Source organism: Phyllobates terribilis, unplaced genomic scaffold, assembly GCF_046119375.1.
Source record: "Phyllobates terribilis strain yellow unplaced genomic scaffold, ASM4611937v1 Scaffold_8__6_contigs__length_399053987, whole genome shotgun sequence".
NCBI classification, from domain to species: Eukaryota; Metazoa; Chordata; class Amphibia; order Anura; family Dendrobatidae; genus Phyllobates; species Phyllobates terribilis.
Window position 1 is genome coordinate 348,140,917 of NW_027362768.1, and position 26,958 is coordinate 348,167,874.

A 26,958-nucleotide genomic window follows, 5' to 3' on the forward strand; every position below is an offset into this window, starting at 1 on the left:
TGGCACCGTAGTCGGAAACCAATTCTGGTTATCGCTTCTCGGCCTTTTGGCTAAGATCAAGTGTAGTATCTGTTCTTATCAGTTTAATATCTGATACGTCCCCTATCTGGGGACCATATATTAAATGGATTTTTAGAACAGGGAGATGGAAAAAGAGCTTGCTCTGTCCACTCCACGCATTGACCTGGTATTGCAGTATCTCCAGGACCGGTGCACCCCTTCTTTAATGCAGTTTCTAAAATCAGAAAGAATTGAATTCAATGCTTTTTGTTCATTTGGCTTGTTTGTCGGATTTTGGGATGGACTCTCTGGCTTTGCTTTTCTTCTCCTCATTGGATTTTTCATGTTAAAAGTTGCAGAAGCCAGATGACAAGCTCATTTTGGTTCAACTTCAGCAACTGTGCATTGCATTGCCATGTAATGTAATGCAATGCTATCTATCTAGCTCTCCCTCTATACTTCCTTTTGGATAAACAGACATATTAGGCAAGCATTTTGGAGCTTTCACCTAAATAACTACAGGTGGTGAGATAAGCTGCACAATATAATTGACCTTTCAGTATATTGTTGCACACACACCATCTATTTAGCAAATGCCCTTGTTATCAACAGCAGCCTTTTAAACTCACCTGAGCTAACAGGTATGTGAGCTGGTTACTCTGCTGCGCTTAAAATTTCTTTTTTGGTTTGCTACAATGCCTTTTCTGAAACGTTGTCTCCCTCTGCTGGAACACTGACTTCTTTCATTTAATGCCTGCAGACTATAAAAGAGAAACCAACCCAAAAAGTTTGGTTGATTAGTCTGTGGCATTCTTTTAAACTGTTGCTTATGGCGGTCTCTGTGAGCTTCTCAGTGACATTCAGCCATCCAGGTATCCCGCCTGCAGTAGACGGAATGTGGCAATGGAACGCTGGCTGCGCGTGTCATAATAGGCTCTGAGCCTTTATATACCTGCGCACAGCAGCAGCCACCTTCAGTCTGCTGCTGGACAGCCAGCAGCAGCAGCAGGAGAGGTAATTAATCAGCAACCCTCCTGCTAAGGGTAGACAGCTGCTCGTTCCACCCCCCCCCCCGCCTTAATTGGTTCTCCTCCCTTCCAACGGTGTTGAGGCGGGTGGGAACAGCCGGGGGTTGAGGGTACTGTGCTAAAAGAGGTGGAGTTATGCAGATCTAAAACGCGTGGATTGCAGCAGCAGCAAGCCGAAAAGTGCAGGCATGTGAGGGATCTAGAGGTTGACAGCATGTCTTCTTAACGGGAGTCCAGGTGGCCATCTCCACAAATGGACTTTTCAGAATCCTTGGGTGGCACCGTAGTCGGAAACCAATTCTGGTTATCGCTTCTCGGCCTTTTGGCTAAGATCAAGTGTAGTATCTGTTCTTATCAGTTTAATATCTGATACGTCCCCTATCTGGGGACCATATATTAAATGGATTTTTAGAACAGGGAGATGGAAAAAGAGCTTGCTCTGTCCACTCCACGCATTGACCTGGTATTGCAGTATCTCCAGGACCGGTGCACCCCTTCTTTAATGCAGTTTCTAAAATCAGAAAGAATTGAATTCAATGCTTTTTGTTCATTTGGCTTGTTTGTCTGATTTTGGGATGGACTCTTTGGCTTTGCTTTTCTTCTCCTCATTGGATTTTTCATGTTAAAAGTTGCAGAAGCCAGATGACAAGCTCATTTTGGTTCAACTTCAGCAACTGTGCATTGCATTGCCATGTAATGTAATGCAATGCTATCTATCTAGCTCTCCCTCTATACTTCCTTTTGGATAAACAGACATATTAGGCAAGCATTTTGGAGCTTTCACCTAAATAACTACAGGTGGTGAGATAAGCTGCACAATATAATTGACCTTTCAGTATATTGTTGCACACACACCATCTATTTAGCAAATGCCCTTGTTATCAACAGCAGCCTTTTAAACTCACCTGAGCTAACAGGTATGTGAGCTGGTTACTCTGCTGCGCTTAAAATTTCTTTTTTGGTTTGCTACAATGCCTTTTCTGAAACGTTGTCTCCCTCTGCTGGAACACTGACTTCTTTCATTTAATGCCTGCAGACTATAAAAGAGAAACCAACCCAAAAAGTTTGGTTGATTAGTCTGTGGCATTCTTTTAAACTGTTGCTTATGGCGGTCTCTGTGAGCTTCTCAGTGACATTCAGCCATCCAGGTATCCCGCCTGCAGTAGACGGAATGTGGCAATGGAACGGTGGCTGCGCGTGTCATAATAGGCTCTGAGCCTTTATATACCTGCGCACAGCAGCAGCCACCTTCAGTCTGCTGCTGGACAGCCAGCAGCAGCAGCAGCAGGAGAGGTAATTAATCAGCAACCCTCCTGCTAAGGGTAGACAGCTGCTCGTTCCACCCGCCCCCCCCCCGCCTTAATTGGTTCTCCTCCCTTCCAACGGTGTTGAGGCGGGTGGGAACAGCCGGGGGTTGAGGGTACTGTGCTAAAAGAGGTGGAGTTATGCAGATCTAAAAAGCGTGGATTGCAGCAGCAGCAAGCCGAAAAGTGCAGGCATATGAGGGATCTAGAGGTTGACAGCATGTCTTCTTAACGGGAGTCCAGGTGGCCATCTCCACAAATGGACTTTTCAGAATCCTTGGGTGGCACCGTAGTCGGAAACCAATTCTGGTTATCGCTTCTCGGCCTTTTGGCTAAGATCAAGTGTAGTATCTGTTCTTATCAGTTTAATATCTGATACGTCCCCTATCTGGGGACCATATATTAAATGGATTTTTAGAACAGGGAGATGGAAAAAGAGCTTGCTCTGTCCACTCCACGCATTGACCTGGTATTGCAGTATCTCCAGGACCGGTGCACCCCTTCTTTAATGCAGTTTCTAAAATCAGAAAGAATTGAATTCAATGCTTTTTGTTCATTTGGCTTGTTTGTCGGATTTTGGGATGGACTCTTTGGCTTTGCTTTTCTTCTCCTCATTGGATTTTTCATGTTAAAAGTTGCAGAAGCCAGATGACAAGCTCATTTTGGTTCAACTTCAGCAACTGTGCATTGCATTGCCATGTAATGTAATGCAATGCTATCTATCTAGCTCTCCCTCTATACTTCCTTTTGGATAAACAGACATATTAGGCAAGCATTTTGGAGCTTTCACCTAAATAACTACAGGTGGTGAGATAAGCTGCACAATATAATTGACCTTTCAGTATATTGTTGCACACACACCATCTATTTAGCAAATGCCCTTGTTATCAACAGCAGCCTTTTAAACTCACCTGAGCTAACAGGTATGTGAGCTGGTTACTCTGCTGCGCTTAAAATTTCTTTTTTGGTTTGCTACAATGCCTTTTCTGAAACGTTGTCTCCCTCTGCTGGAACACTGACTTCTTTCATTTAATGCCTGCAGACTATAAAAGAGAAACCAACCCAAAAAGTTTGGTTGATTAGTCTGTGGCATTCTTTTAAACTGTTGCTTATGGCGGTCTCTGTGAGCTTCTCAGTGACATTCAGCCATCCAGGTATCCCGCCTGCAGTAGACGGAATGTGGCAATGGAACGCTGGCTGCGCGTGTCATAATAGGCTCTGAGCCTTTATATACCTGCGCACAGCAGCAGCCACCTTCAGTCTGCTGCTGGACAGCCAGCAGCAGCAGCAGCAGGAGAGGTAATTAATCAGCAACCCTCCTGCTAAGGGTAGAAAGCTGCTCATTCCACCCCCCCCCCGCCTTAATTGGTTCTCCTCCCTTCCAACGGTGTTGAGGCGGGTGGGAACAGCCGGGTGTTGAGGGTACTGTGCTAAAAGAGGTGGAGTTATGCAGATCTAAAACGCGTGGATTGCAGCAGCAGCAAGCCGAAAAGTGCAGGCATGTGAGGGATCTAGAGGTTGTCAGCATGTCTTCTTAACGGGAGTCCAGGTGGCCATCTCCACAAATGGACTTTTCAGAATCCTTGGGTGGCACCGTAGTCGGAAACCAATTCTGGTTATCGCTTCTCGGCCTTTTGGCTAAGATCAAGTGTAGTATCTGTTCTTATCAGTTTAATATCTGATACGTCCCCTATCTGGGGACCATATATTAAATGGATTTTTAGAACAGGGAGATGGAAAAAGAGCTTGCTCTGTCCACTCCACGCATTGACCTGGTATTGCAGTATCTCCAGGACCGGTGCACCCCTTCTTTAATGCAGTTTCTAAAATCAGAAAGAATTGAATTCAATGCTTTTTGTTCATTTGGCTTGTTTGTCTGATTTTGGGATGGACTCTTTGGCTTTGCTTTTCTTCTCCTCATTGGATTTTTCATGTTAAAAGTTGCAGAAGCCAGATGACAAGCTCATTTTGGTTCAACTTCAGCAACTGTGCATTGCATTGCCATGTAATGTAATGCAATGCTATCTATCTAGCTCTCCCTCTATACTTCCTTTTGGATAAACAGACATATTAGGCAAGCATTTTGGAGCTTTCACCTAAATAACTACAGGTGGTGAGATAAGCTGCACAATATAATTGACCTTTCAGTATATTGTTGCACACACACCATCTATTTAGCAAATGCCCTTGTTATCAACAGCAGCCTTTTAAACTCACCTGAGCTAACAGGTATGTGAGCTGGTTACTCTGCTGCGCTTAAAATTTCTTTTTTGGTTTGCTACAATGCCTTTTCTGAAACGTTGTCTCCCTCTGCTGGAACACTGACTTCTTTCATTTAATGCCTGCAGACTATAAAAGAGAAACCAACCCAAAAAGTTTGGTTGATTAGTCTGTGGCATTCTTTTAAACTGTTGCTTATGGCGGTCTCTGTGAGCTTCTCAGTGACATTCAGCCATCCAGGTATCCCGCCTGCAGTAGACGGAATGTGGCAATGGAACGGTGGCTGCGCGTGTCATAATAGGCTCTGAGCCTTTATATACCTGCGCACAGCAGCAGCCACCTTCAGTCTGCTGCTGGACAGCCAGCAGCAGCAGCAGCAGGAGAGGTAATTAATCAGCAACCCTCCTGCTAAGGGTAGACAGCTGCTCGTTCCACCCGCCCCCCCCCCGCCTTAATTGGTTCTCCTCCCTTCCAACGGTGTTGAGGCGGGTGGGAACAGCCGGGGGTTGAGGGTACTGTGCTAAAAGAGGTGGAGTTATGCAGATCTAAAAAGCGTGGATTGCAGCAGCAGCAAGCCGAAAAGTGCAGGCATGTGAGGGATCTAGAGGTTGACAGCATGTCTTCTTAACGGGAGTCCAGGTGGCCATCTCCACAAATGGACTTTTCAGAATCCTTGGGTGGCACCGTAGTCGGAAACCAATTCTGGTTATCGCTTCTCGGCCTTTTGGCTAAGATCAAGTGTAGTATCTGTTCTTATCAGTTTAATATCTGATACGTCCCCTATCTGGGGACCATATATTAAATGGATTTTTAGAACAGGGAGATGGAAAAAGAGCTTGCTCTGTCCACTCCACGCATTGACCTGGTATTGCAGTATCTCCAGGACCGGTGCACCCCTTCTTTAATGCAGTTTCTAAAATCAGAAAGAATTGAATTCAATGCTTTTTGTTCATTTGGCTTGTTTGTCGGATTTTGGGATGGACTCTTTGGCTTTGCTTTTCTTCTCCTCATTGGATTTTTCATGTTAAAAGTTGCAGAAGCCAGATGACAAGCTCATTTTGGTTCAACTTCAGCAACTGTGCATTGCATTGCCATGTAATGTAATGCAATGCTATCTATCTAGCTCTCCCTCTATACTTCCTTTTGGATAAACAGACATATTAGGCAAGCATTTTGGAGCTTTCACCTAAATAACTACAGGTGGTGAGATAAGCTGCACAATATAATTGACCTTTCAGTATATTGTTGCACACACACCATCTATTTAGCAAATGCCCTTGTTATCAACAGCAGCCTTTTAAACTCACCTGAGCTAACAGGTATGTGAGCTGGTTACTCTGCTGCGCTTAAAATTTCTTTTTTGGTTTGCTACAATGCCTTTTCTGAAACGTTGTCTCCCTCTGCTGGAACACTGACTTCTTTCATTTAATGCCTGCAGACTATAAAAGAGAAACCAACCCAAAAAGTTTGGTTGATTAGTCTGTGGCATTCTTTTAAACTGTTGCTTATGGCGGTCTCTGTGAGCTTCTCAGTGACATTCAGCCATCCAGGTATCCCGCCTGCAGTAGACGGAATGTGGCAATGGAACGCTGGCTGCGCGTGTCATAATAGGCTCTGAGCCTTTATATACCTGCGCACAGCAGCAGCCACCTTCAGTCTGCTGCTGGACAGCCAGCAGCAGCAGCAGGAGAGGTAATTAATCAGCAACCCTCCTGCTAAGGGTAGACAGCTGCTCGTTCCACCCCCCCCCCCCCGCCTTAATTGGTTCTCCTCCCTTCCAACGGTGTTGAGGCGGGTGGGAACAGCCGGGGGTTGAGGGTACTGTGCTAAAAGAGGTGGAGTTATGCAGATCTAAAACGCGTGGATTGCAGCAGCAGCAAGCCGAAAAGTGCAGGCATGTGAGGGATCTAGAGGTTGACAGCATGTCTTCTTAACGGGAGTCCAGGTGGCCATCTCCACAAATGGACTTTTCAGAATCCTTGGGTGGCACCGTAGTCGGAAACCAATTCTGGTTATCGCTTCTCGGCCTTTTGGCTAAGATCAAGTGTAGTATCTGTTCTTATCAGTTTAATATCTGATACGTCCCCTATCTGGGGACCATATATTAAATGGATTTTTAGAACAGGGAGATGGAAAAAGAGCTTGCTCTGTCCACTCCACGCATTGACCTGGTATTGCAGTATCTCCAGGACCGGTGCACCCCTTCTTTAATGCAGTTTCTAAAATCAGAAAGAATTGAATTCAATGCTTTTTGTTCATTTGGCTTGTTTGTCGGATTTTGGGATGGACTCTTTGGCTTTGCTTTTCTTCTCCTCATTGGATTTTTCATGTTAAAAGTTGCAGAAGCCAGATGACAAGCTCATTTTGGTTCAACTTCAGCAACTGTGCATTGCATTGCCATGTAATGTAATGCAATGCTATCTATCTAGCTCTCCCTCTATACTTCCTTTTGGATAAACAGACATATTAGGCAAGCATTTTGGAGCTTTCACCTAAATAACTACAGGTGGTGAGATAAGCTGCACAATATAATTGACCTTTCAGTATATTGTTGCACACACACCATCTATTTAGCAAATGCCCTTGTTATCAACAGCAGCCTTTTAAACTCACCTGAGCTAACAGGTATGTGAGCTGGTTACTCTGCTGCGCTTAAAATTTCTTTTTTGGTTTGCTACAATGCCTTTTCTGAAACGTTGTCTCCCTCTGCTGGAACACTGACTTCTTTCATTTAATGCCTGCAGACTATAAAAGAGAAACCAACCCAAAAAGTTTGGTTGATTAGTCTGTGGCATTCTTTTAAACTGTTGCTTATGGCGGTCTCTGTGAGCTTCTCAGTGACATTCAGCCATCCAGGTATCCCGCCTGCAGTAGACGGAATGTGGCAATGGAACGCTGGCTGCGCGTGTCATAATAGGCTCTGAGCCTTTATATACCTGCGCACAGCAGCAGCCACCTTCAGTCTGCTGCTGGACAGCCAGCAGCAGCAGCAGCAGGAGAGGTAATTAATCAGCAACCCTCCTGCTAAGGGTAGACAGCTGCTCATTCCACCCCCCCCCCCGCCTTAATTGGTTCTCCTCCCTTCCAACGGTGTTGAGGCGGGTGGGAACAGCCGGGTGTTGAGGGTACTGTGCTAAAAGAGGTGGAGTTATGCAGATCTAAAACGCGTGGATTGCAGCAGCAGCAAGCCGAAAAGTGCAGGCATGTGAGGGATCTAGAGGTTGTCAGCATGTCTTCTTAACGGGAGTCCAGGTGGCCATCTCCACAAATGGACTTTTCAGAATCCTTGGGTGGCACCGTAGTCGGAAACCAATTCTGGTTATCGCTTCTCGGCCTTTTGGCTAAGATCAAGTGTAGTATCTGTTCTTATCAGTTTAATATCTGATACGTCCCCTATCTGGGGACCATATATTAAATGGATTTTTAGAACAGGGAGATGGAAAAAGAGCTTGCTCTGTCCACTCCACGCATTGACCTGGTATTGCAGTATCTCCAGGACCGGTGCACCCCTTCTTTAATGCAGTTTCTAAAATCAGAAAGAATTGAATTCAATGCTTTTTGTTCATTTGGCTTGTTTGTCGGATTTTGGGATGGACTCTTTGGCTTTGCTTTTCTTCTCCTCATTGGATTTTTCATGTTAAAAGTTGCAGAAGCCAGATGACAAGCTCATTTTGGTTCAACTTCAGCAACTGTGCATTGCATTGCCATGTAATGTAATGCAATGCTATCTATCTAGCTCTCCCTCTATACTTCCTTTTGGATAAACAGACATATTAGGCAAGCATTTTGGAGCTTTCACCTAAATAACTACAGGTGGTGAGATAAGCTGCACAATATAATTGACCTTTCAGTATATTGTTGCACACACACCATCTATTTAGCAAATGCCCTTGTTATCAACAGCAGCCTTTTAAACTCACCTGAGCTAACAGGTATGTGAGCTGGTTACTCTGCTGCGCTTAAAATTTCTTTTTTGGTTTGCTACAATGTCTTTTCTGAAACGTTGTCTCCCTCTGCTGGAACACTGACTTCTTTCATTTAATGCCTGCAGACTATAAAAGAGAAACCAACCCAAAAAGTTTGGTTGATTAGTCTGTGGCATTCTTTTAAACTGTTGCTTATGGCGGTCTCTGTGAGCTTCTCAGTAACATTCAGCCATCCAGGTATCCCGCCTGCAGTAGACGGAATGTGGCAATGGAACGCTGGCTGCGCGTGTCATAATAGGCTCTGAGCCTTTATATACCTGCGCACAGCAGCAGCCACCATCAGTCTGCTGCTGGACAGCCAGCAGCAGCAGCAGCAGGAGAGGTAATTAATCAGCAACCCTCCTGCTAAGGGTAGACAGCTGCTCGTTCCACCCCCCCCCCCGCCTTAATTGGTTCTCCTCCCTTCCAACGGTGTTGAGGCGGGTGGGAACAGCCGGGGGTTGAGGGTACTGTGCTAAAAGAGGTGGAGTTATGCAGATCTAAAACGCGTGGATTGCAGCAGCAGCAAGCCGAAAAGTGCAGGCATGTGAGGGATCTAGAGGTTGACAGCATGTCTTCTTAACGGGAGTCCAGGTGGCCATCTCCACAAATGGACTTTTCAGAATCCTTGGGTGGCACCGTAGTCGGAAACCAATTCTGGTTATCGCTTCTCGGCCTTTTGGCTAAGATCAAGTGTAGTATCTGTTCTTATCAGTTTAATATCTGATACGTCCCCTATCTGGGGACCATATATTAAATGGATTTTTAGAACAGGGAGATGGAAAAAGAGCTTGCTCTGTCCACTCCACGCATTGACCTGGTATTGCAGTACCTCCAGGACCGGTGCACCCCTTCTTTAATGCAGTTTCTAAAATCAGAAAGAATTGAATTCAATGCTTTTTGTTCATTTGGCTTGTTTGTCGGATTTTGGGATGGACTCTTTGGCTTTGCTTTTCTTCTCCTCATTGGATTTTTCATGTTAAAAGTTGCAGAAGCCAGATGACAAGCTCATTTTGGTTCAACTTCAGCAACTGTGCATTGCATTGCCATGTAATGTAATGCAATGCTATCTATCTAGCTCTCCCTCTATACTTCCTTTTGGATAAACAGACATATTAGGCAAGCATTTTGGAGCTTTCACCTAAATAACTACAGGTGGTGAGATAAGCTGCACAATATAATTGACCTTTCAGTATATTGTTGCACACACACCATCTATTTAGCAAATGCCCTTGTTATCAACAGCAGCCTTTTAAACTCACCTGAGCTAACAGGTATGTGAGCTGGTTACTCTGCTGCGCTTAAAATTTCTTTTTTGGTTTGCTACAATGCCTTTTCTGAAACGTTGTCTCCCTCTGCTGGAACACTGACTTCTTTCATTTAATGCCTGCAGACTATAAAAGAGAAACCAACCCAAAAAGTTTGGTTGATTAGTCTGTGGCATTCTTTTAAACTGTTGCTTATGGCGGTCTCTGTGAGCTTCTCAGTGACATTCAGCCATCCAGGTATCCCGCCTGCAGTAGACGGAATGTGGCAATGGAACACTGGCTGCGCGTGTCATAATAGGCTCTGAGCCTTTATATACCTGCGCACAGCAGCAGCCACCTTCAGTCTGCTGCTGGACAGCCAGCAGCAGCAGCAGCAGCAGGAGAGGTAATTAATCAGCAACCCTCCTGCTAAGGGTAGACAGCTGCTCGTTCCACCCCCCCCCCCGCCTTAATTGGTTCTCCTCCCTTCCAAAGGTGTTGAGGCGGGTGGGAACAGCCGGGGGTTGAGGGTACTGTGCTAAAAGAGGTGGAGTTATGCAGATCTAAAACGCGTGGATTGCAGCAGCAGCAAGCCGAAAAGTGCAGGCATGTGAGGGATCTAGAGGTTGACAGCATGTCTTCTTAACGGGAGTCCAGGTGGCCATCTCCACAAATGGACTTTTCAGAATCCTTGGGTGGCACCGTAGTCGGAAACCAATTCTGGTTATCGCTTCTCGGCCTTTTGGCTAAGATCAAGTGTAGTATCTGTTCTTATCAGTTTAATATCTGATACGTCCCCTATCTGGGGACCATATATTAAATGGATTTTTAGAACAGGGAGATGGAAAAAGAGCTTGCTCTGTCCACTCCACGCATTGACCTGGTATTGCAGTATCTCCAGGACCGGTGCACCCCTTCTTTAATGCAGTTTCTAAAATCAGAAAGAATTAAATTCAATGCTTTTTGTTCATTTGGCTTGTTTGTCGGATTTTGGGATGGACTCTTTGGCTTTGCTTTTCTTATCCTCATTGGATTTTTCATGTTAAAAGTTGCAGAAGCCAGATGACAAGCTCATTTTGGTTCAACTTCAGCAACTGTGCATTGCATTGCCATGTAATGTAATGCAATGCTATCTATCTAGCTCTCCCTCTATACTTCCTTTTGGATAAACAGACATATTAGGCAAGCATTTTGGAGCTTTCACCTAAATAACTACAGGTGGTGAGATAAGCTGCACAATATAATTGACCTTTCAGTATATTGTTGCACACACACCATCTATTTAGCAAATGCCCTTGTTATCAACAGCAGCCTTTTAAACTCACCTGAGCTAACAGGTATGTGAGCTGGTTACTCTGCTGCGCTTAAAATTTCTTTTTTGGTTTGCTACAATGCCTTTTCTGAAACGTTGTCTCCCTCTGCTGGAACACTGACTTCTTTCATTTAATGCCTGCAGACTATAAAAGAGAAACCAACCCAAAAAGTTTGGTTGATTAGTCTGTGGCATTCTTTTAAACTGTTGCTTATGGCGGTCTCTGTGAGCTTCTCAGTGACATTCAGCCATCCAGGTATCCCGCCTGCAGTAGACGGAATGTGGCAATGGAACGCTGGCTGCGCGTGTCATAATAGGCTCTGAGCCTTTATATACCTGCGCACAGCAGCAGTCACCTTCAGTCTGCTGCTGGACAGCCAGCAGCAGCAGCAGGAGAGGTAATTAATCAGCAACCCTCCTGCTAAGGGTAGACAGCTGCTCGTTCCACCCCCCCCCCCGCCTTAATTGGTTCTCCTCCCTTCCAACGGTGTTGAGGCGGGTGGGAACAGCCGGGGGTTGAGGGTACTGTGCTAAAAGAGGTGGAGTTATGCAGATCTAAAACGCGTGGATTGCAGCAGCAGCAAGCCGAAAAGTGCAGGCATGTGAGGGATCTAGAGGTTGACAGCATGTCTTCTTAACGGGAGTCCAGGTGGCCATCTCCACAAATGGACTTTTCAGAATCCTTGGGTGGCACCGTAGTCGGAAACCAATTCTGGTTATCGCTTCTCGGCCTTTTGGCTAAGATCAAGTGTAGTATCTGTTCTTATCAGTTTAATATCTGATACGTCCCCTATCTGGGGACCATATATTAAATGGATTTTTAGAACAGGGAGATGGAAAAAGAGCTTGCTCTGTCCACTCCACGCATTGACCTGGTATTGCAGTATCTCCAGGACCGATGCACCCCTTCTTTAATGCAGTTTCTAAAATCAGAAAGAATTGAATTCAATGCTTTTTGTTCATTTGGCTTGTTTGTCGGATTTTGGGATGGACTCTTTGGCTTTGCTTTTCTTCTCCTCATTGGATTTTTCATGTTAAAAGTTGCAGAAGCCAGATGACAAGCTCATTTTGGTTCAACTTCAGCAACTGTGCATTGCATTGCCATGTAATGTAATGCAATGCTATCTATCTAGCTCTCCCTCTATACTTCCTTTTGGATAAACAGACATATTAGGCAAGCATTTTGGAGCTTTCACCTAAATAACTACAGGTGGTGAGATAAGCTGCACAATATAATTGACCTTTCAGTATATTGTTGCACACACACCATCTATTTAGCAAATGCCCTTGTTATCAACAGCAGCCTTTTAAACTCACCTGAGCTAACAGGTATGTGAGCTGGTTACTCTGCTGCGCTTAAAATTTCTTTTTTGGTTTGCTACAATGCCTTTTCTGAAACGTTGTCTCCCTCTGCTGGAACACTGACTTCTTTCATTTAATGCCTGCAGACTATAAAAGAGAAACCAACCCAAAAAGTTTGGTTGATTAGTCTGTGGCATTCTTTTAAACTGTTGCTTATGGCGGTCTCTGTGAGCTTCTCAGTGACATTCAGCCATCCAGGTATCCCGCCTGCAGTAGACGGAATGTGGCAATGGAACGCTGGCTGCGCGTGTCATAATAGGCTCTGAGCCTTTATATACCTGCGCACAGCAGCAGCCACCTTCAGTCTGCTGCTGGACAGCCAGCAGCAGCAGCAGCAGGAGAGGTAATTAATCAGCAACCCTCCTGCTAAGGGTAGAAAGCTGCTCGTTCCACCCCCCCCCCCGCCTTAATTGGTTCTCCTCCCTTCCAACGGTGTTGAGGCGGGTGGGAACAGCCGGGGGTTGAGGGTACTGTGCTAAAAGAGGTGGAGTTATGCAGATCTAAAACGCGTGGATTGCAGCAGCAGCAAGCCGAAAAGTGCAGGCATGTGAGGGATCTAGAGGTTGACAGCATGTCTTCTTAACGGGAGTCCAGGTGGCCATCTCCACAAATGGACTTTTCAGAATCCTTGGGTGGCACCGTAGTCGGAAACCAATTCTGGTTATCGCTTCTCGGCCTTTTGGCTAAGATCAAGTGTAGTATCTGTTCTTATCAGTTTAATATCTGATACGTCCCCTATCTGGGGGCCATATATTAAATGGATTTTTAGAACAGGGAGATGGAAAAAGAGCTTGCTCTGTCCACTCCACGCATTGACCTGGTATTGCAGTATCTCCAGGACCGGTGCACCCCTTCTTTAATGCAGTTTCTAAAATCAGAAAGAATTGAATTCAATGCTTTTTGTTCATTTGGCTTGTTTGTCGGATTTTGGGATGGACTCTTTGGCTTTGCTTTTCTTCTCCTCATTGGATTTTTCATGTTAAAAGTTGCAGAAGCCAGATGACAAGCTCATTTTGGTTCAACTTCAGCAACTGTGCATTGCATTGCCATGTAATGTAATGCAATGCTATCTATCTAGCTCTCCCTCTATACTTCCTTTTGGATAAACAGACATATTAGGCAAGCATTTTGGAGCTTTCACCTAAATAACTACAGGTGGTGAGATAAGCTGCACAATATAATTGACCTTTCAGTATATTGTTGCACACACACCATCTATTTAGCAAATGCCCTTGTTATCAACAGCAGCCTTTTAAACTCACCTGAGCTAACAGGTATGTGAGCTGGTTACTCTGCTGCGCTTAAAATTTCTTTTTTGGTTTGCTACAATGCCTTTTCTGAAACGTTGTCTCCCTCTGCTGGAACACTGACTTCTTTCATTTAATGCCTGCAGACTATAAAAGAGAAACCAACCCAAAAAGTTTGGTTGATTAGTCTGTGGCATTCTTTTAAACTGTTGCTTATGGCGGTCTCTGTGAGCTTCTCAGTGACATTCAGCCATCCAGGTATCCCGCCTGCAGTAGACGGAATGTGGCAATGGAACGCTGGCTGCGCGTGTCATAATAGGCTCTGAGCCTTTATATACCTGCGCACAGCAGCAGCCACCTTCAGTCTGCTGCTGGACAGCCAGCAGCAGCAGCAGCAGGAGAGGTAATTAATCAGCAACCCTCCTGCTAAGGGTAGACAGCTGCTCGTTCCACCCCCCCCCGCCTTAATTGGTTCTCCTCCCTTCCAACGGTGTTGAGGCGGGTGGGAACAGCCGGGGGTTGAGGGTACTGTGCTAAAAGAGGTGGAGTTATGCAGATCTAAAACGCGTGGATTGCAGCAGCAGCAAGCCGAAAAGTGCAGGCATGTGAGGGATCTAGAGGTTGACAGCATGTCTTCTTAACGGGAGTCCAGGTGGCCATCTCCACAAATGGACTTTTCAGAATCCTTGGGTGGCACCGTAGTCGGAAACCAATTCTGGTTATCGCTTCTCGGCCTTTTGGCTAAGATCAAGTGTAGTATCTGTTCTTATCAGTTTAATATCTGATACGTCCCCTATCTGGGGACCATATATTAAATGGATTTTTAGAACAGGGAGATGGAAAAAGAGCTTGCTCTGTCCACTCCACGCATTGACCTGGTATTGCAGTATCTCCAGGACCGGTGCACCCCTTCTTTAATGCAGTTTCTAAAATCAGAAAGAATTGAATTCAATGCTTTTTGTTCATTTGGCTTGTTTGTCGGATTTTGGGATGGACTCTTTGGCTTTGCTTTTCTTCTCCTCATTGGATTTTTCATGTTAAAAGTTGCAGAAGCCAGATGACAAGCTCATTTTGGTTCAACTTCAGCAACTGTGCATTGCATTGCCATGTAATGTAATGCAATGCTATCTATCTAGCTCTCCCTCTATACTTCCTTTTGGATAAACAGACATATTAGGCAAGCATTTTGGAGCTTTCACCTAAATAACTACAGGTGGTGAGATAAGCTGCACAATATAATTGACCTTTCAGTATATTGTTGCACACACACCATCTATTTAGCAAATGCCCTTGTTATCAACAGCAGCCTTTTAAACTCACCTGAGCTAACAGGTATGTGAGCTGGTTACTCTGCTGCGCTTAAAATTTCTTTTTTGGTTTGCTACAATGCCTTTTCTGAAACGTTGTCTCCCTCTGCTGGAACACTGACTTCTTTCATTTAATGCCTGCAGACTATAAAAGAGAAACCAACCCAAAAAGTTTGGTTGATTAGTCTGTGGCATTCTTTTAAACTGTTGCTTATGGCGGTCTCTGTGAGCTTCTCAGTGACATTCAGCCATCCAGGTATCCCGCCTGCAGTAGACGGAATGTGGCAATGGAACGCTGGCTGCGCGTGTCATAATAGGCTCTGAGCCTTTATATACCTGCGCACAGCAGCAGCCACCTTCAGTCTGCTGCTGGACAGCCAGCAGCAGCAGCAGCAGGAGAGGTAATTAATCAGCAATCCTCCTGCTAAGGGTAGACAGCTGCTCGTTCCACCCCCCCCCCGCCTTAATTGGTTCTCCTCCCTTCCAACGGTGTTGAGGCGGGTGGGAACAGCCGGGGGTTGAGGGTACTGTGCTAAAAGAGGTGGAGTTATGCAGATCTAAAACGCGTGGATTGCAGCAGCAGCAAGCCGAAAAGTGCAGGCATGTGAGGGATCTAGAGGTTGACAGCATGTCTTCTTAACGGGAGTCCAGGTGGCCATCTCCACAAATGGACTTTTCAGAATCCTTGGATGGCACCGTAGTCGGAAACCAATTCTGGTTATCGCTTCTCGGCCTTTTGGCTAAGATCAAGTGTAGTATCTGTTCTTATCAGTTTAATATCTGATACGTCCCCTATCTGGGGACCATATATTAAATGGATTTTTAGAACAGGGAGATGGAAAAAGAGCTTGCTCTGTCCACTCCACGCATTGACCTGGTATTGCAGTATCTCCAGGACCGGTGCACCCCTTCTTTAATGCAGTTTCTAAAATCAGAAAGAATTGAATTCAATGCTTTTTGTTCATTTGGCTTGTTTGTCGGATTTTGGGATGGACTCTTTGGCTTTGCTTTTCTTCTCCTCATTGGATTTTTCATGTTAAAAGTTGCAGAAGCCAGATGACAAGCTCATTTTGGTTCAACTTCAGCAACTGTGCATTGCATTGCCATGTAATGTAATGCAATGCTATCTATCTAGCTCTCCCTCTATACTTCCTTTTGGATAAACAGACATATTAGGCAAGCATTTTGGAGCTTTCACCTAAATAACTACAGGTGGTGAGATAAGCTGCACAATATAATTGACCTTTCAGTATATTGTTGCACACACACCATCTATTTAGCAAATGCCCTTGTTATCAACAGCAGCCTTTTAAACTCACCTGAGCTAACAGGTATGTGAGCTGGTTACTCTGCTGCGCTTAAAATTTCTTTTTTGGTTTGCTACAATGCCTTTTCTGAAACGTTGTCTCCCTCTGCTGGAACACTGACTTCTTTCATTTAATGCCTGCAGACTATAAAAGAGAAACCAACCCAAAAAGTTTGGTTGATTAGTCTGTGGCATTCTTTTAAACTGTTGCTTATGGCGGTCTCTGTGAGCTTCTCAGTGACATTCAGCCATCCAGGTATCCCGTGTGCAGTAGACGGAATGTGGCAATGGAACGCTGGCTGCGCGTGTCATAATAGGCTCTGAGCCTTTATATACCTGCGCACAGCAGAAGCCACCTTCAGTCTGCTGCTGGACAGCCAGCAGCAGCAGCAGCAGGAGAGGTAATTAATCAGCAACCCTCCTGCTAAGGGAAGACAGCTGCTCGTTCCACCCCCCCCCCCACCTTAATTGGTTCTCCTCCCTTCCAACGGTGTTGAGGCGGGTGGGAACAGCCGGGGGTTGAGGGTACTGTGCTAAAAGAGGTGGAGTTATGCAGATCTAAAACGCGTGGATTGCAGCAGCAGCAAGCCGAAAAGTGCAGGCATGTGAGGGATCTAGAGGTTGACAGCATGTCTTCTTAACGGGAGTCCAGGTGGCCATCTCCACAAATGGACTTTTCAGAATCCTTGGGTGGCACCGTAGTCGGAAACCAATTCTGGTTATTGCTTCTCGGCCTTTTGGCTAAGATCAAGTGTAGTATCTGTTCTTATCAGTTTAATATCTGATACGTCCCCTATCTGGGGACCATATATTAAATGGATTTTTAGAACAGGGAGATGGAAAAAGAGCTTGCTCTGTCCACTCCACGCATTGACCTGGTATTGCAGTATCTCCAGGACCGGTGCACCCCTTCTTTAATGCAGTTTCTAAAATCAGAAAGAATTGAATTCAATGCTTTTTGTTCATTTGGCTTGTTTGTCGGATTTTGGGATGGACTCTTTGGCTTTGCTTTTCTTCTCCTCATTGGATTTTTCATGTTAAAAGTTGCAGAAGCCAGATGACAAGCTCATTTTGGTTCAACTTCAGCAACTGTGCATTGCATTGCCATGTAATGTAATGCAATGCTATCTATCTAGCTCTCCCTCTATACTTCCTTTTGGATAAACAGACATATTAGGCAAGCATTTTGGAGCTTTCACCTAAATAACTACAGGTGGTGAGATAAGCTGCACAATATAATTGACCTTTCAGTATATTGTTGCACACACACCATCTATTTAGCAAATGCCCTTGTTATCAACAGCAGCCTTTTAAACTCACCTGAGCTAACAGGTATGTGAGCTGGTTACTCTGCTGCGCTTAAAATTTCTTTTTTGGTTTGCTACAATGCCTTTTCTGAAACGTTGTCTCCCTCTGCTGGAACACTAACTTCTTTCATTTAATGCCTGCAGACTATAAAAGAGAAACCAACCCAAAAAGTTTGGTTGATTAGTCTGTGGCATTCTTTTAAACTGTTGCTTATGGCGGTCTCTGTGAGCTTCTCAGTGACATTCAGCCATCCAGGTATCCCGCCTGCAGTAGACGGAATGTGGCAATGGAACGCTGGCTGCGCGTGTCATAATAGGCTCTGAGCCTTTATATACCTGCGCACAGCAGCAGCCACCTTCAGTCTGCTGCTGGACAGCCAGCAGCAGCAGCAGCAGGAGAGGTAATTAATCAGCAACCCTCCTGCTAAGGGTAGACAGCTGCTCGTTCCACCCCCCCCCCCCGCCTTAATTGGTTCTCCTCCCTTCCAACGGTGTTGAGGCGGGTGGGAAAAGCCGGGGGTTGAGGGTACTGTGCTAAAAGAGGTGGAGTTATGCAGATCTAAAACGCGTGGATTGCAGCAGCAGCAAGCCGAAAAGTGCAGGCATGTGAGGGATCTAGAGGTTGACAGCATGTCTTCTTAACGGGAGTCCAGGTGGCCATCTCCACAAATGGACTTTTCAGAATCCTTGGGTGGCACCGTAGTCGGAAACCAATTCTGGTTATCGCTTCTCGGCCTTTTGGCTAAGATCAAGTGTAGTATCTGTTCTTATCAGTTTAATATCTGATACGTCCCCTATCTGGGGACCATATATTAAATGGATTTTTAGAACAGGGAGATGGAAAAAGAGCTTGCTCTGTCCACTCCACGCATTGACCTGGTATTGCAGTATCTCCAGGACCGGTGCACCCCTTCTTTAATGCAGTTTCTAAAATCAGAAAGAATTAAATTCAATGCTTTTTGTTCATTTGGCTTGTTTGTCGGATTTTGGGATGGACTCTTTGGCTTTGCTTTTCTTCTCCTCATTGGATTTTTCATGTTAAAAGTTGCAGAAGCCAGATGACAAGCTCATTTTGGTTCAACTTCAGCAACTGTGCATTGCATTGCCATGTAATGTAATGCAATGCTATCTATCTAGCTCTCCCTCTATACTTCCTTTTGGATAAACAGACATATTAGGCAAGCATTTTGGAGCTTTCACCTAAATAACTACAGGTGGTGAGATAAGCTGCACAATATAATTGACCTTTCAGTATATTGTTGCACACACACCATCTATTTAGCAAATGCCCTTGTTATCAACAGCAGCCTTTTAAACTCACCTGAGCTAACAGGTATGTGAGCTGGTTACTCTGCTGCGCTTAAAATTTCTTTTTTGGTTTGCTACAATGCCTTTTCTGAAACGTTGTCTCCCTCTGCTGGAACACTGACTTCTTTCATTTAATGCCTGCAGACTATAAAAGAGAAACCAACCCAAAAAGTTTGGTTGATTAGTCTGTGGCATTCTTTTAAACTGTTGCTTATGGCGGTCTCTGTGAGCTTCTCAGTGACATTCAGCCATCCAGGTATCCCGCCTGCAGTAGACGGAATGTGGCAATGGAACGCTGGCTGCGCGTGTCATAATAGGCTCTGAGCCTTTATATACCTGCGCACAGCAGCAGCCACCTTCAGTCTGCTGCTGGACAGCCAGCAGCAGCAGCAGGAGAGGTAATTAATCAGCAACCCTCCTGCTAAGGGTAGACAGCTGCTCGTTCCACCCCCCCCCCCCCCCCACCTTAATTGGTTCTCCTCCCTTCCAACGGTGTTGAGGCGGGTGGGAACAGCCGGGGGTTGAGGGTACTGTGCTAAAAGAGGTGGAGTTATGCAGATCTAAAACGCGTGGATTGCAGCAGCAGCAAGCCGAAAAGTGCAGGCATGTGAGGGATCTAGAGGTTGACAGCATGTCTTCTTAACGGGAGTCCAGGTGGCCATCTCCACAAATGGACTTTTCAGAATCCTTGGGTGGCACCGTAGTCGGAAACCAATTCTGGTTATCGCTTCTCGGCCTTTTGGCTAAGATCAAGTGTAGTATCTGTTCTTATCAGTTTAATATCTGATACGTCCCCTATCTGGGGACCATATATTAAATGGATTTTTAGAACAGGGAGATGGAAAAAGAGCTTGCTCTGTCCACTCCACGCATTGACCTGGTATTGCAGTATCTCCAGGACCGGTGCACCCCTTCTTTAATGCAGTTTCTAAAATCAGAAAGAATTGAATTCAATGCTTTTTGTTCATTTGGCTTGTTTGTCGGATTCTGGGATGGACTCTTTGGCTTTGCTTTTCTTCTCCTCATTGGATTTTTCATGTTAAAAGTTGCAGAAGCCAGATGACAAGCTCATTTTGGTTCAACTTCAGCAACTGTGCATTGCATTGCCATGTAATGTAATGCAATGCTATCTATCTAGCTCTCCCTCTATACTTCCTTTTGGATAAACAGACATATTAGGCAAGCATTTTGGAGCTTTCACCTAAATAACTACAGGTGGTGAGATAAGCTGCACAATATAATTGACCTTTCAGTATATTGTTGCACACACACCATCTATTTAGCAAATGCCCTTGTTATCAACAGCAGCCTTTTAAACTCACCTGAGCTAACAGGTATGTGAGCTGATTACTCTGCTGCGCTTAAAATTTCTTTTTTGGTTTGCTACAATGCCTTTTCTGAAACGTTGTCTCCCTCTGCTGGAACACTGACTTCTTTCATTTAATGCCTGCAGACTATAAAAGAGAAACCAACCCAAAAAGTTTGGTTGATTAGTCTGTGGCATTCTTTTAAACTGTTGCTTATGGCGGTCTCTGTGAGCTTCTCAGTGACATTCATCCATCCAGGTATCCCGCCTGCAGTAGACGGAATGTGGCAATGGAACGCTGGCTGCGCGTGTCATAATAGGCTCTGAGCCTTTATATACCTGCGCACAGCAGCAGCCACCTTCAGTCTGCTGCTGGACAGCCAGCAGCAGCAGCAGCAGGAGAGGTAATTAATCAGCAACCCTCCTGCTAAGGGTAGACAGCTGCTCGTTCCACCCCCCCCCCCGCCTTAATTGGTTCTCCTCCCTTCCAACGGTGTTGAGGCGGGTGGGAACAGCCGGGGGTTGAGGGTACTGTGCTAAAAGAGGTGGAGTTATGCAGATCTAAAACGCGTGGATTGCAGCAGCAGCAAGCCGAAAAGTGCAGGCATGTGAGGGATGTAGAGGTTGACAGCATGTCTTCTTAACGGGAGTCCAGGTGGCCATCTCCACAAATGGACTTTTCAGAATCCTTGGGTGGCACCGTAGTCGGAAACCAATTCTGGTTATCGCTTCTCGGCCTTTTGGCTAAGATCAAGTGTAGTATCTGTTCTTATCAGTTTAATATCTGATACGTCCCCTATCTGGGGACCATATATTAAATGGATTTTTAGAACAGGGAGATGGAAAAAGAGCTTGCTCTGTCCACTCCACGCATTGACCTGGTATTGCAGTATCTCCAGGACCGGTGCACCCCTTCTTTAATGCAGTTTCTAAAATCAGAAAGAATTGAATTCAATGCTTTTTGTTCATTTGGCTTGTTTGTCGGATTTTGGGATGGACTCTTTGGCTTTGCTTTTCTTCTCCTCATTGGATTTTTCATGTTAAAAGTTGCAGAAGCCAGATGACAAGCTCATTTTGGTTCAACTTCAGCAACTGTGCATTGCATTGCCATGTAATGTAATGCAATGCTATCTATCTAGCTCTCCCTCTATACTTCCTTTTGGATAAACAGACATATTAGGCAAGCATTTTGGAGCTTTCACCTAAATAACTACAGGTGGTGAGATAAGCTGCACAATATAATTGACCTTTCAGTATATTGTTGCACACACACCATCTATTTAGCAAATGCCCTTGTTATCAACAGCAGCCTTTTAAACTCACCTGAGCTAACAGGTATGTGAGCTGGTTACTCTGCTGCGCTTAAAATTTCTTTTTTGGTTTGCTACAATGCCTTTTCTGAAACGTTGTCTCCCTCTGCTGGAACACTGACTTCTTTCATTTAATGCCTGCAGACTATAAAAGAGAAACCAACCCAAAAAGTTTGGTTGATTAGTCTGTGGCATTCTTTTAAACTGTTGCTTATGGCGGTCTCTGTGAGCTTCTCAGTGACATTCAGCCATCCAGGTATCCCGCCTGCAGTAGACGGAATGTGGCAATGGAACGCTGGCTGCGCGTGTCATAATAGGCTCTGAGCCTTTATATACCTGCGCACAGCAGCAGCCACCTTCAGTCTACTGCTGGACAGCCAGCAGCAGCAGCAGCAGGAGAGGTAATTAATCAGCAACCCTCCTGCTAAGGGTAGACAGCTGCTCGTTCCACCCCCCCCCCGCCTTAATTGGTTCTCCTCCCTTCCAACGGTGTTGAGGCAGGTGGGAACAGCCGGGGGTTGAGGGTACTGTGCTAAAAGAGGTGGAGTTATGCAGATCTAAAACGCGTGGATTGCAGCAGCAGCAAGCCGAAAAGTGCAGGCATGTGAGGGATCTAGAGGTTGACAGCATGTCTTCTTAACGGGAGTCCAGGTGGCCATCTCCACAAATGGACTTTTCAGAATCCTTGGGTGGCACCGTAGTCGGAAACCAATTCTGGTTATCGCTTCTCGGCCTTTTGGCTAAGATCAAGTGTAGTATCTGTTCTTATCAGTTTAATATCTGATACGTCTCCTATCTGGGGACCATATATTAAATGGATTTTTAGAACAGGGAGATGGAAAAAGAGCTTGCTCTGTCCACTCCACGCATTGACCTGGTATTGCAGTATCTCCAGGACCGGTGCACCCCTTCTTTAATGCAGTTTCTAAAATCAGAAAGAATTGAATTCAATGCTTTTTGTTCATTTGGCTTGTTTGTCGGATTTTGGGATGGACTCTTTGGCTTTGCTTTTCTTCTCCTCGTTGGATTTTTCATGTTAAAAGTTGCAGAAGCCAGATGACAAGCTCATTTTGGTTCAACTTCAGCAACTGTGCATTGCATTGCCATGTAATCTAATGCAATGCTATCTATCTAGCTCTCCCTCTATACTTCCTTTTGGATAAACAGACATATTAGGCAAGCATTTTGGAGCTTTCACCTAAATAACTACAGGTGGTGAGATAAGCTGCACAATATAATTGACCTTTCAGTATATTGTTGCACACACACCATCTATTTAGCAAATGCCCTTGTTATCAACAGCAGCCTTTTAAACTCACCTGAGCTAACAGGTATGTGAGCTGGTTACTCTGCTGCGCTTAAAATTTCTTTTTTGGTTTGCTACAATGCCTTTTCTGAAACGTTGTCTCCCTCTGCTGGAACACTGACTTCTTTCATTTAATGCCTGCAGACTATAAAAGAGAAACCAACCCAAAAAGTTTGGTTGATTAGTCTGTGGCATTCTTTTAAACTGTTGCTTATGGCGGTCTCTGTGAGCTTCTCAGTGACATTCAGCCATCCAGGTATCCCGCCTGCAGTAGATGGAATGTGGCAATGGAACGCTGGCTGCGCGTGTCATAATAGGCTCTGAGCCTTTATATACCTGCGCACAGCAGCAGCCACCTTCAGTCTGCTGCTGGACAGCCAGCAGCAGCAGCAGGAGAGGTAATTAATCAGCAACCCTCCTGCTAAGGGTAGACAGCTGCTCGTTCCACCCCCCCCCCCCGCCTTAAATGGTTCTCCTCCCTTCCAACGGTGTTGAGGCGGGTGGGAACAGCCGGGGGTTGAGGGTACTGTGCTAAAAGAGGTGGAGTTATGCAGATCTAAAACGCGTGGATTGCAGCAGCAGCAAGCCGAAAAGTGCAGGCATGTGAGGGATCTAGAGGTTGACAGCATGTCTTCTTAACGGGAGTCCAGGTGGCCATCTCCACAAATGGACTTTTCAGAATCCTTGGGTGGCACCGTAGTCGGAAACCAATTCTGGTTATCACTTCTCGGCCTTTTGGCTAAGATCAAGTGTAGTATCTGTTCTTATCAGTTTAATATCTGATACGTCCCCTATCTGGGGACCATATATTAAATGGATTTTTAGAACAGGGAGATGGAAAAAGAGCTTGCTCTGTCCACTCCATGCATTGACCTGGTATTGCAGTATCTCCAGGACCGGTGCACCCCTTCTTTAATGCAGTTTCTAAAATCAGAAAGAATTGAATTCAATGCTTTTTGTTCATTTGGCTTGTTTGTCGGATTTTGGGATGGACTCTTTGGCTTTGCTTTTCTTCTCCTCATTGGATTTTTCATGTTAAAAGTTGCAGAAGCCAGATGACAAGCTCATTTTGGTTCAACTTCAGCAACTGTGCATTGCATTGCCATGTAATGTAATGCAATGCTATCTATCTAGCTCTCCCTCTATACTTCCTTTTGGATAAACAGACATATTAGGCAAGCATTTTGGAGCTTTCACCTAAATAACTACAGGTGGTGAGATAAGCTGCACAATATAATTGACCTTTCAGTATATTGTTGCACACACACCATCTATTTAGCAAATGCCCTTGTTATCAACAGCAGCCTTTTAAACTCACCTGAGCTAACAGGTATGTGAGCTGGTTACTCTGCTGCGCTTAAAATTTCTTTTTTGGTTTGCTACAATGCCTTTTCTGAAACGTTGTCTCCCTCTGCTGGAACACTGACTTCTTTCATTTAATGCCTGCAGACTATAAAAGAGAAACCAACCCAAAAAGTTTGGTTGATTAGTCTGTGGCATTCTTTTAAACTGTTGCTTATGGCGGTCTCTGTGAGCTTCTCAGTGACATTCAGCCATCCAGGTATCCCGCCTGCAGTAGACGGAATGTGGCAATGGAACGCTGGCTGCGCGTGTCATAATAGGCTCTGAGCCTTTATATACCTGCGCACAGCAGCAGCCACCTTCAGTCTGCTGCTGGACAGCCAGCAGCAGCAGCAGCAGGAGAGGTAATTAATCAGCAACCCTCCTGCTAAGGGTAGACAGCTGCTCGTTCCACCCCCCCCCCCCGCCTTAATTGGTTCTCCTCCCTTCCAACGGTGTTGAGGCGGGTGGGAACAGCCGGGGGTTGAGGGTACTGTGCTAAAAGAGGTGGAGTTATGCAGATCTAAAACGCGTGGATTGCAGCAGCAGCAAGCCGAAAAGTGCAGGCATGTGAGGGATCTAGAGGTTGACAGCATGTCTTCTTAACGGGAGTCCAGGTGGCCATCTCCACAAATGGACTTTTCAGAATCCTTGGGTGGCACCGTAGTCGGAAACCAATTCTGGTTATCGCTTCTCGGCCTTTTGGCTAAGATCAAGTGTAGTATCTGTTCTTATCAGTTTAATATCTGATACGTCCCCTATCTGGGGACCATATATTAAATGGATTTTTAGAACAGGGAGATGGAAAAAGAGCTTGCTCTGTCCACTCCACGCATTGACCTGGTATTGCAGTATCTCCAGGACCGGTGCACCCCTTCTTTAATGCAGTTTCTAAAATCAGAAAGAATTGAATTCAATGCTTTTTGTTCATTTGGCTTGTTTGTCGGATTTTGGGATGGACTCTTTGGCTTTGCTTTTCTTCTCCTCATTGGATTTTTCATGTTAAAAGTTGCAGAAGCCAGATGACAAGCTCATTTTGGTTCAACTTCAGCAACTGTGCATTGCATTGCCATGTAATGTAATGCAATGCTATCTATCTAGCTCTCCCTCTATACTTCCTTTTGGATAAACAGACATATTAGGCAAGCATTTTGGAGCTTTCACCTAAATAACTACAGGTGGTGAGATAAGCTGCACAATATAATTGACCTTTCAGTATATTGTTGCACACACACCATCTATTTAGCAAATGCCCTTGTTATCAACAGCAGCCTTTTAAACTCACCTGAGCTAACAGGTATGTGAGCTGGTTACTTTGCTGCGCTTAAAATTTCTTTTTTGGTTTGCTACAATGCCTTTTCTGAAACGTTGTCTCCCTCTGCTGGAACACTGACTTCTTTCATTTAATGCCTGCAGACTATAAAAGAGAAACCAACCCAAAAAGTTTGGTTGATTAGTCTGTGGCATTCTTTTAAACTGTTGCTTATGGCGGTCTCTGTGAGCTTCTCAGTGACATTCAGCCATCCAGGTATCCCGCCTGCAGTAGACGGAATGTGGCAATGGAACGCTGGCTGCGCGTGTCATAATAGGCTCTGAGCCTTTATATACCTGCGCACAGCAGCAGCCACCTTCAGTCTGCGGCTGGACAGCCAGCAGCAGCAGCAGCAGGAGAGGTAATTAATCAGCAACCCTCCTGCTAAGGGTAGACAGCTGCTCGTTCCACCCCCCCCCCCCCCCCCGCCTTAATTGGTTCTCCTCCCTTCCAACGGTGTTGAGGCAGGTGGGAACAGCCGGGGGTTGAGGGTACTGTTCTAAAAGAGGTGGAGTTATGCAGATCTAAAACGCGTGGATTGCAGCAGCAGCAAGCCGAAAAGTGCAGGCATGTGAGGGATCTAGAGGTTGACAGCATGTCTTCTTAACGGGAGTCCAGGTGGCCATCTCCACAAATGGACTTTTCAGAATCCTTGGGTGGCACCGTAGTCGGAAACCAATTCTGGTTATCGCTTCTCGGCCTTTTGGCTAAGATCAAGTGTAGTATCTGTTCTTATCAGTTTAATATCTGATACGTCCCCTATCTGGGGACCATATATTAAATGGATTTTTAGAACAGGGAGATGGAAAAAGAGCTTGCTCTGTCCACTCCACGCATTGACCTGGTATTGCAGTATCTCCAGGACCGGTGCACCCCTTCTTTAATGCAGTTTCTAAAATCAGAAAGAATTGAATTCAATGCTTTTTGTTCATTTGGCTTGTTTGTCGGATTTTGGGATGGACTCTTTGGCTTTGCTTTTCTTCTCCTCATTGGATTTTTCATGTTAAAAGTTGCAGAAGCCAGATGACAAGCTCATTTTGGTTCAACTTCAGCAACTGTGCATTGCATTGCCATGTAATCTAATGCAATGCTATCTATCTAGCTCTCCCTCTATACTTCCTTTTGGATAAACAGACATATTAGGCAAGCATTTTGGAGCTTTCACCTAAATAACTACAGGTGGTGAGATAAGCTGCACAATATAATTGACCTTTCAGTATATTGTTGCACACACACCATCTATTTAGCAAATGCCCTTGTTATCAACAGCAGCCTTTTAAACTCACCTGAGCTAACAGGTATGTGAGCTGGTTACTCTGCTGCGCTTAAAATTTCTTTTTTGGTTTGCTACAATGCCTTTTCTGAAACGTTGTCTCCCTCTGCTGGAACACTGACTTCTTTCATTTAATGCCTGCAGACTATAAAAGAGAAACCAACCCAAAAAGTTTGGTTGATTAGTCTGTGGCATTC

The 26,958-nt window shown here is 45.1% G+C and overlaps 21 non-coding genes across 21 annotated transcripts; all 21 read left to right on the forward strand.

The window, feature by feature from the left end:
- Positions 1–30: 30 nt before the first annotated feature.
- Positions 31–221, forward strand: LOC141158890 (U2 spliceosomal RNA). The gene has a single exon (XR_012248910.1). It is a non-coding gene; the product is annotated as a U2 spliceosomal RNA (small nuclear RNA).
- Positions 222–1,334: 1,113 nt separating this feature from the next.
- LOC141158891 (U2 spliceosomal RNA) lies at positions 1,335–1,525 on the forward strand. Its single transcript, XR_012248911.1, has one exon. It is a non-coding gene; the product is annotated as a U2 spliceosomal RNA (small nuclear RNA).
- Positions 1,526–2,644: 1,119 nt separating this feature from the next.
- LOC141158892 (U2 spliceosomal RNA) lies at positions 2,645–2,835 on the forward strand. The gene has a single exon (XR_012248912.1). It is a non-coding gene; the product is annotated as a U2 spliceosomal RNA (small nuclear RNA).
- Positions 2,836–3,950: 1,115 nt separating this feature from the next.
- On the forward strand, positions 3,951–4,141 carry LOC141158894 (U2 spliceosomal RNA). The gene has a single exon (XR_012248914.1). It is a non-coding gene; the product is annotated as a U2 spliceosomal RNA (small nuclear RNA).
- A 1,119-nt stretch (positions 4,142–5,260) lies between these two features.
- On the forward strand, positions 5,261–5,451 carry LOC141158896 (U2 spliceosomal RNA). The gene has a single exon (XR_012248915.1). It is a non-coding gene; the product is annotated as a U2 spliceosomal RNA (small nuclear RNA).
- A 1,115-nt stretch (positions 5,452–6,566) lies between these two features.
- LOC141158897 (U2 spliceosomal RNA) lies at positions 6,567–6,757 on the forward strand. The gene has a single exon (XR_012248916.1). It is a non-coding gene; the product is annotated as a U2 spliceosomal RNA (small nuclear RNA).
- Positions 6,758–7,873: 1,116 nt separating this feature from the next.
- Positions 7,874–8,064, forward strand: LOC141158898 (U2 spliceosomal RNA). Its single transcript, XR_012248917.1, has one exon. It is a non-coding gene; the product is annotated as a U2 spliceosomal RNA (small nuclear RNA).
- Positions 8,065–9,180: 1,116 nt separating this feature from the next.
- LOC141160564 (U2 spliceosomal RNA) lies at positions 9,181–9,371 on the forward strand. Its single transcript, XR_012250319.1, has one exon. It is a non-coding gene; the product is annotated as a U2 spliceosomal RNA (small nuclear RNA).
- A 1,119-nt stretch (positions 9,372–10,490) lies between these two features.
- LOC141158899 (U2 spliceosomal RNA) lies at positions 10,491–10,681 on the forward strand. The gene has a single exon (XR_012248918.1). It is a non-coding gene; the product is annotated as a U2 spliceosomal RNA (small nuclear RNA).
- A 1,113-nt stretch (positions 10,682–11,794) lies between these two features.
- LOC141159439 (U2 spliceosomal RNA) lies at positions 11,795–11,985 on the forward strand. The gene has a single exon (XR_012249446.1). It is a non-coding gene; the product is annotated as a U2 spliceosomal RNA (small nuclear RNA).
- A 1,116-nt stretch (positions 11,986–13,101) lies between these two features.
- On the forward strand, positions 13,102–13,292 carry LOC141159650 (U2 spliceosomal RNA). The gene has a single exon (XR_012249653.1). It is a non-coding gene; the product is annotated as a U2 spliceosomal RNA (small nuclear RNA).
- Positions 13,293–14,406: 1,114 nt separating this feature from the next.
- LOC141158900 (U2 spliceosomal RNA) lies at positions 14,407–14,597 on the forward strand. Its single transcript, XR_012248919.1, has one exon. It is a non-coding gene; the product is annotated as a U2 spliceosomal RNA (small nuclear RNA).
- A 1,115-nt stretch (positions 14,598–15,712) lies between these two features.
- On the forward strand, positions 15,713–15,903 carry LOC141158901 (U2 spliceosomal RNA). Its single transcript, XR_012248920.1, has one exon. It is a non-coding gene; the product is annotated as a U2 spliceosomal RNA (small nuclear RNA).
- Positions 15,904–17,019: 1,116 nt separating this feature from the next.
- On the forward strand, positions 17,020–17,210 carry LOC141159470 (U2 spliceosomal RNA). Its single transcript, XR_012249476.1, has one exon. It is a non-coding gene; the product is annotated as a U2 spliceosomal RNA (small nuclear RNA).
- A 1,117-nt stretch (positions 17,211–18,327) lies between these two features.
- Positions 18,328–18,518, forward strand: LOC141158902 (U2 spliceosomal RNA). The gene has a single exon (XR_012248921.1). It is a non-coding gene; the product is annotated as a U2 spliceosomal RNA (small nuclear RNA).
- A 1,118-nt stretch (positions 18,519–19,636) lies between these two features.
- Positions 19,637–19,827, forward strand: LOC141158903 (U2 spliceosomal RNA). The gene has a single exon (XR_012248922.1). It is a non-coding gene; the product is annotated as a U2 spliceosomal RNA (small nuclear RNA).
- Positions 19,828–20,943: 1,116 nt separating this feature from the next.
- On the forward strand, positions 20,944–21,134 carry LOC141158904 (U2 spliceosomal RNA). Its single transcript, XR_012248923.1, has one exon. It is a non-coding gene; the product is annotated as a U2 spliceosomal RNA (small nuclear RNA).
- Positions 21,135–22,249: 1,115 nt separating this feature from the next.
- On the forward strand, positions 22,250–22,440 carry LOC141159678 (U2 spliceosomal RNA). The gene has a single exon (XR_012249680.1). It is a non-coding gene; the product is annotated as a U2 spliceosomal RNA (small nuclear RNA).
- Positions 22,441–23,554: 1,114 nt separating this feature from the next.
- LOC141159518 (U2 spliceosomal RNA) lies at positions 23,555–23,745 on the forward strand. Its single transcript, XR_012249524.1, has one exon. It is a non-coding gene; the product is annotated as a U2 spliceosomal RNA (small nuclear RNA).
- A 1,117-nt stretch (positions 23,746–24,862) lies between these two features.
- On the forward strand, positions 24,863–25,053 carry LOC141158906 (U2 spliceosomal RNA). The gene has a single exon (XR_012248925.1). It is a non-coding gene; the product is annotated as a U2 spliceosomal RNA (small nuclear RNA).
- Positions 25,054–26,175: 1,122 nt separating this feature from the next.
- Positions 26,176–26,366, forward strand: LOC141158907 (U2 spliceosomal RNA). Its single transcript, XR_012248926.1, has one exon. It is a non-coding gene; the product is annotated as a U2 spliceosomal RNA (small nuclear RNA).
- Positions 26,367–26,958: the final 592 nt, after the last annotated feature.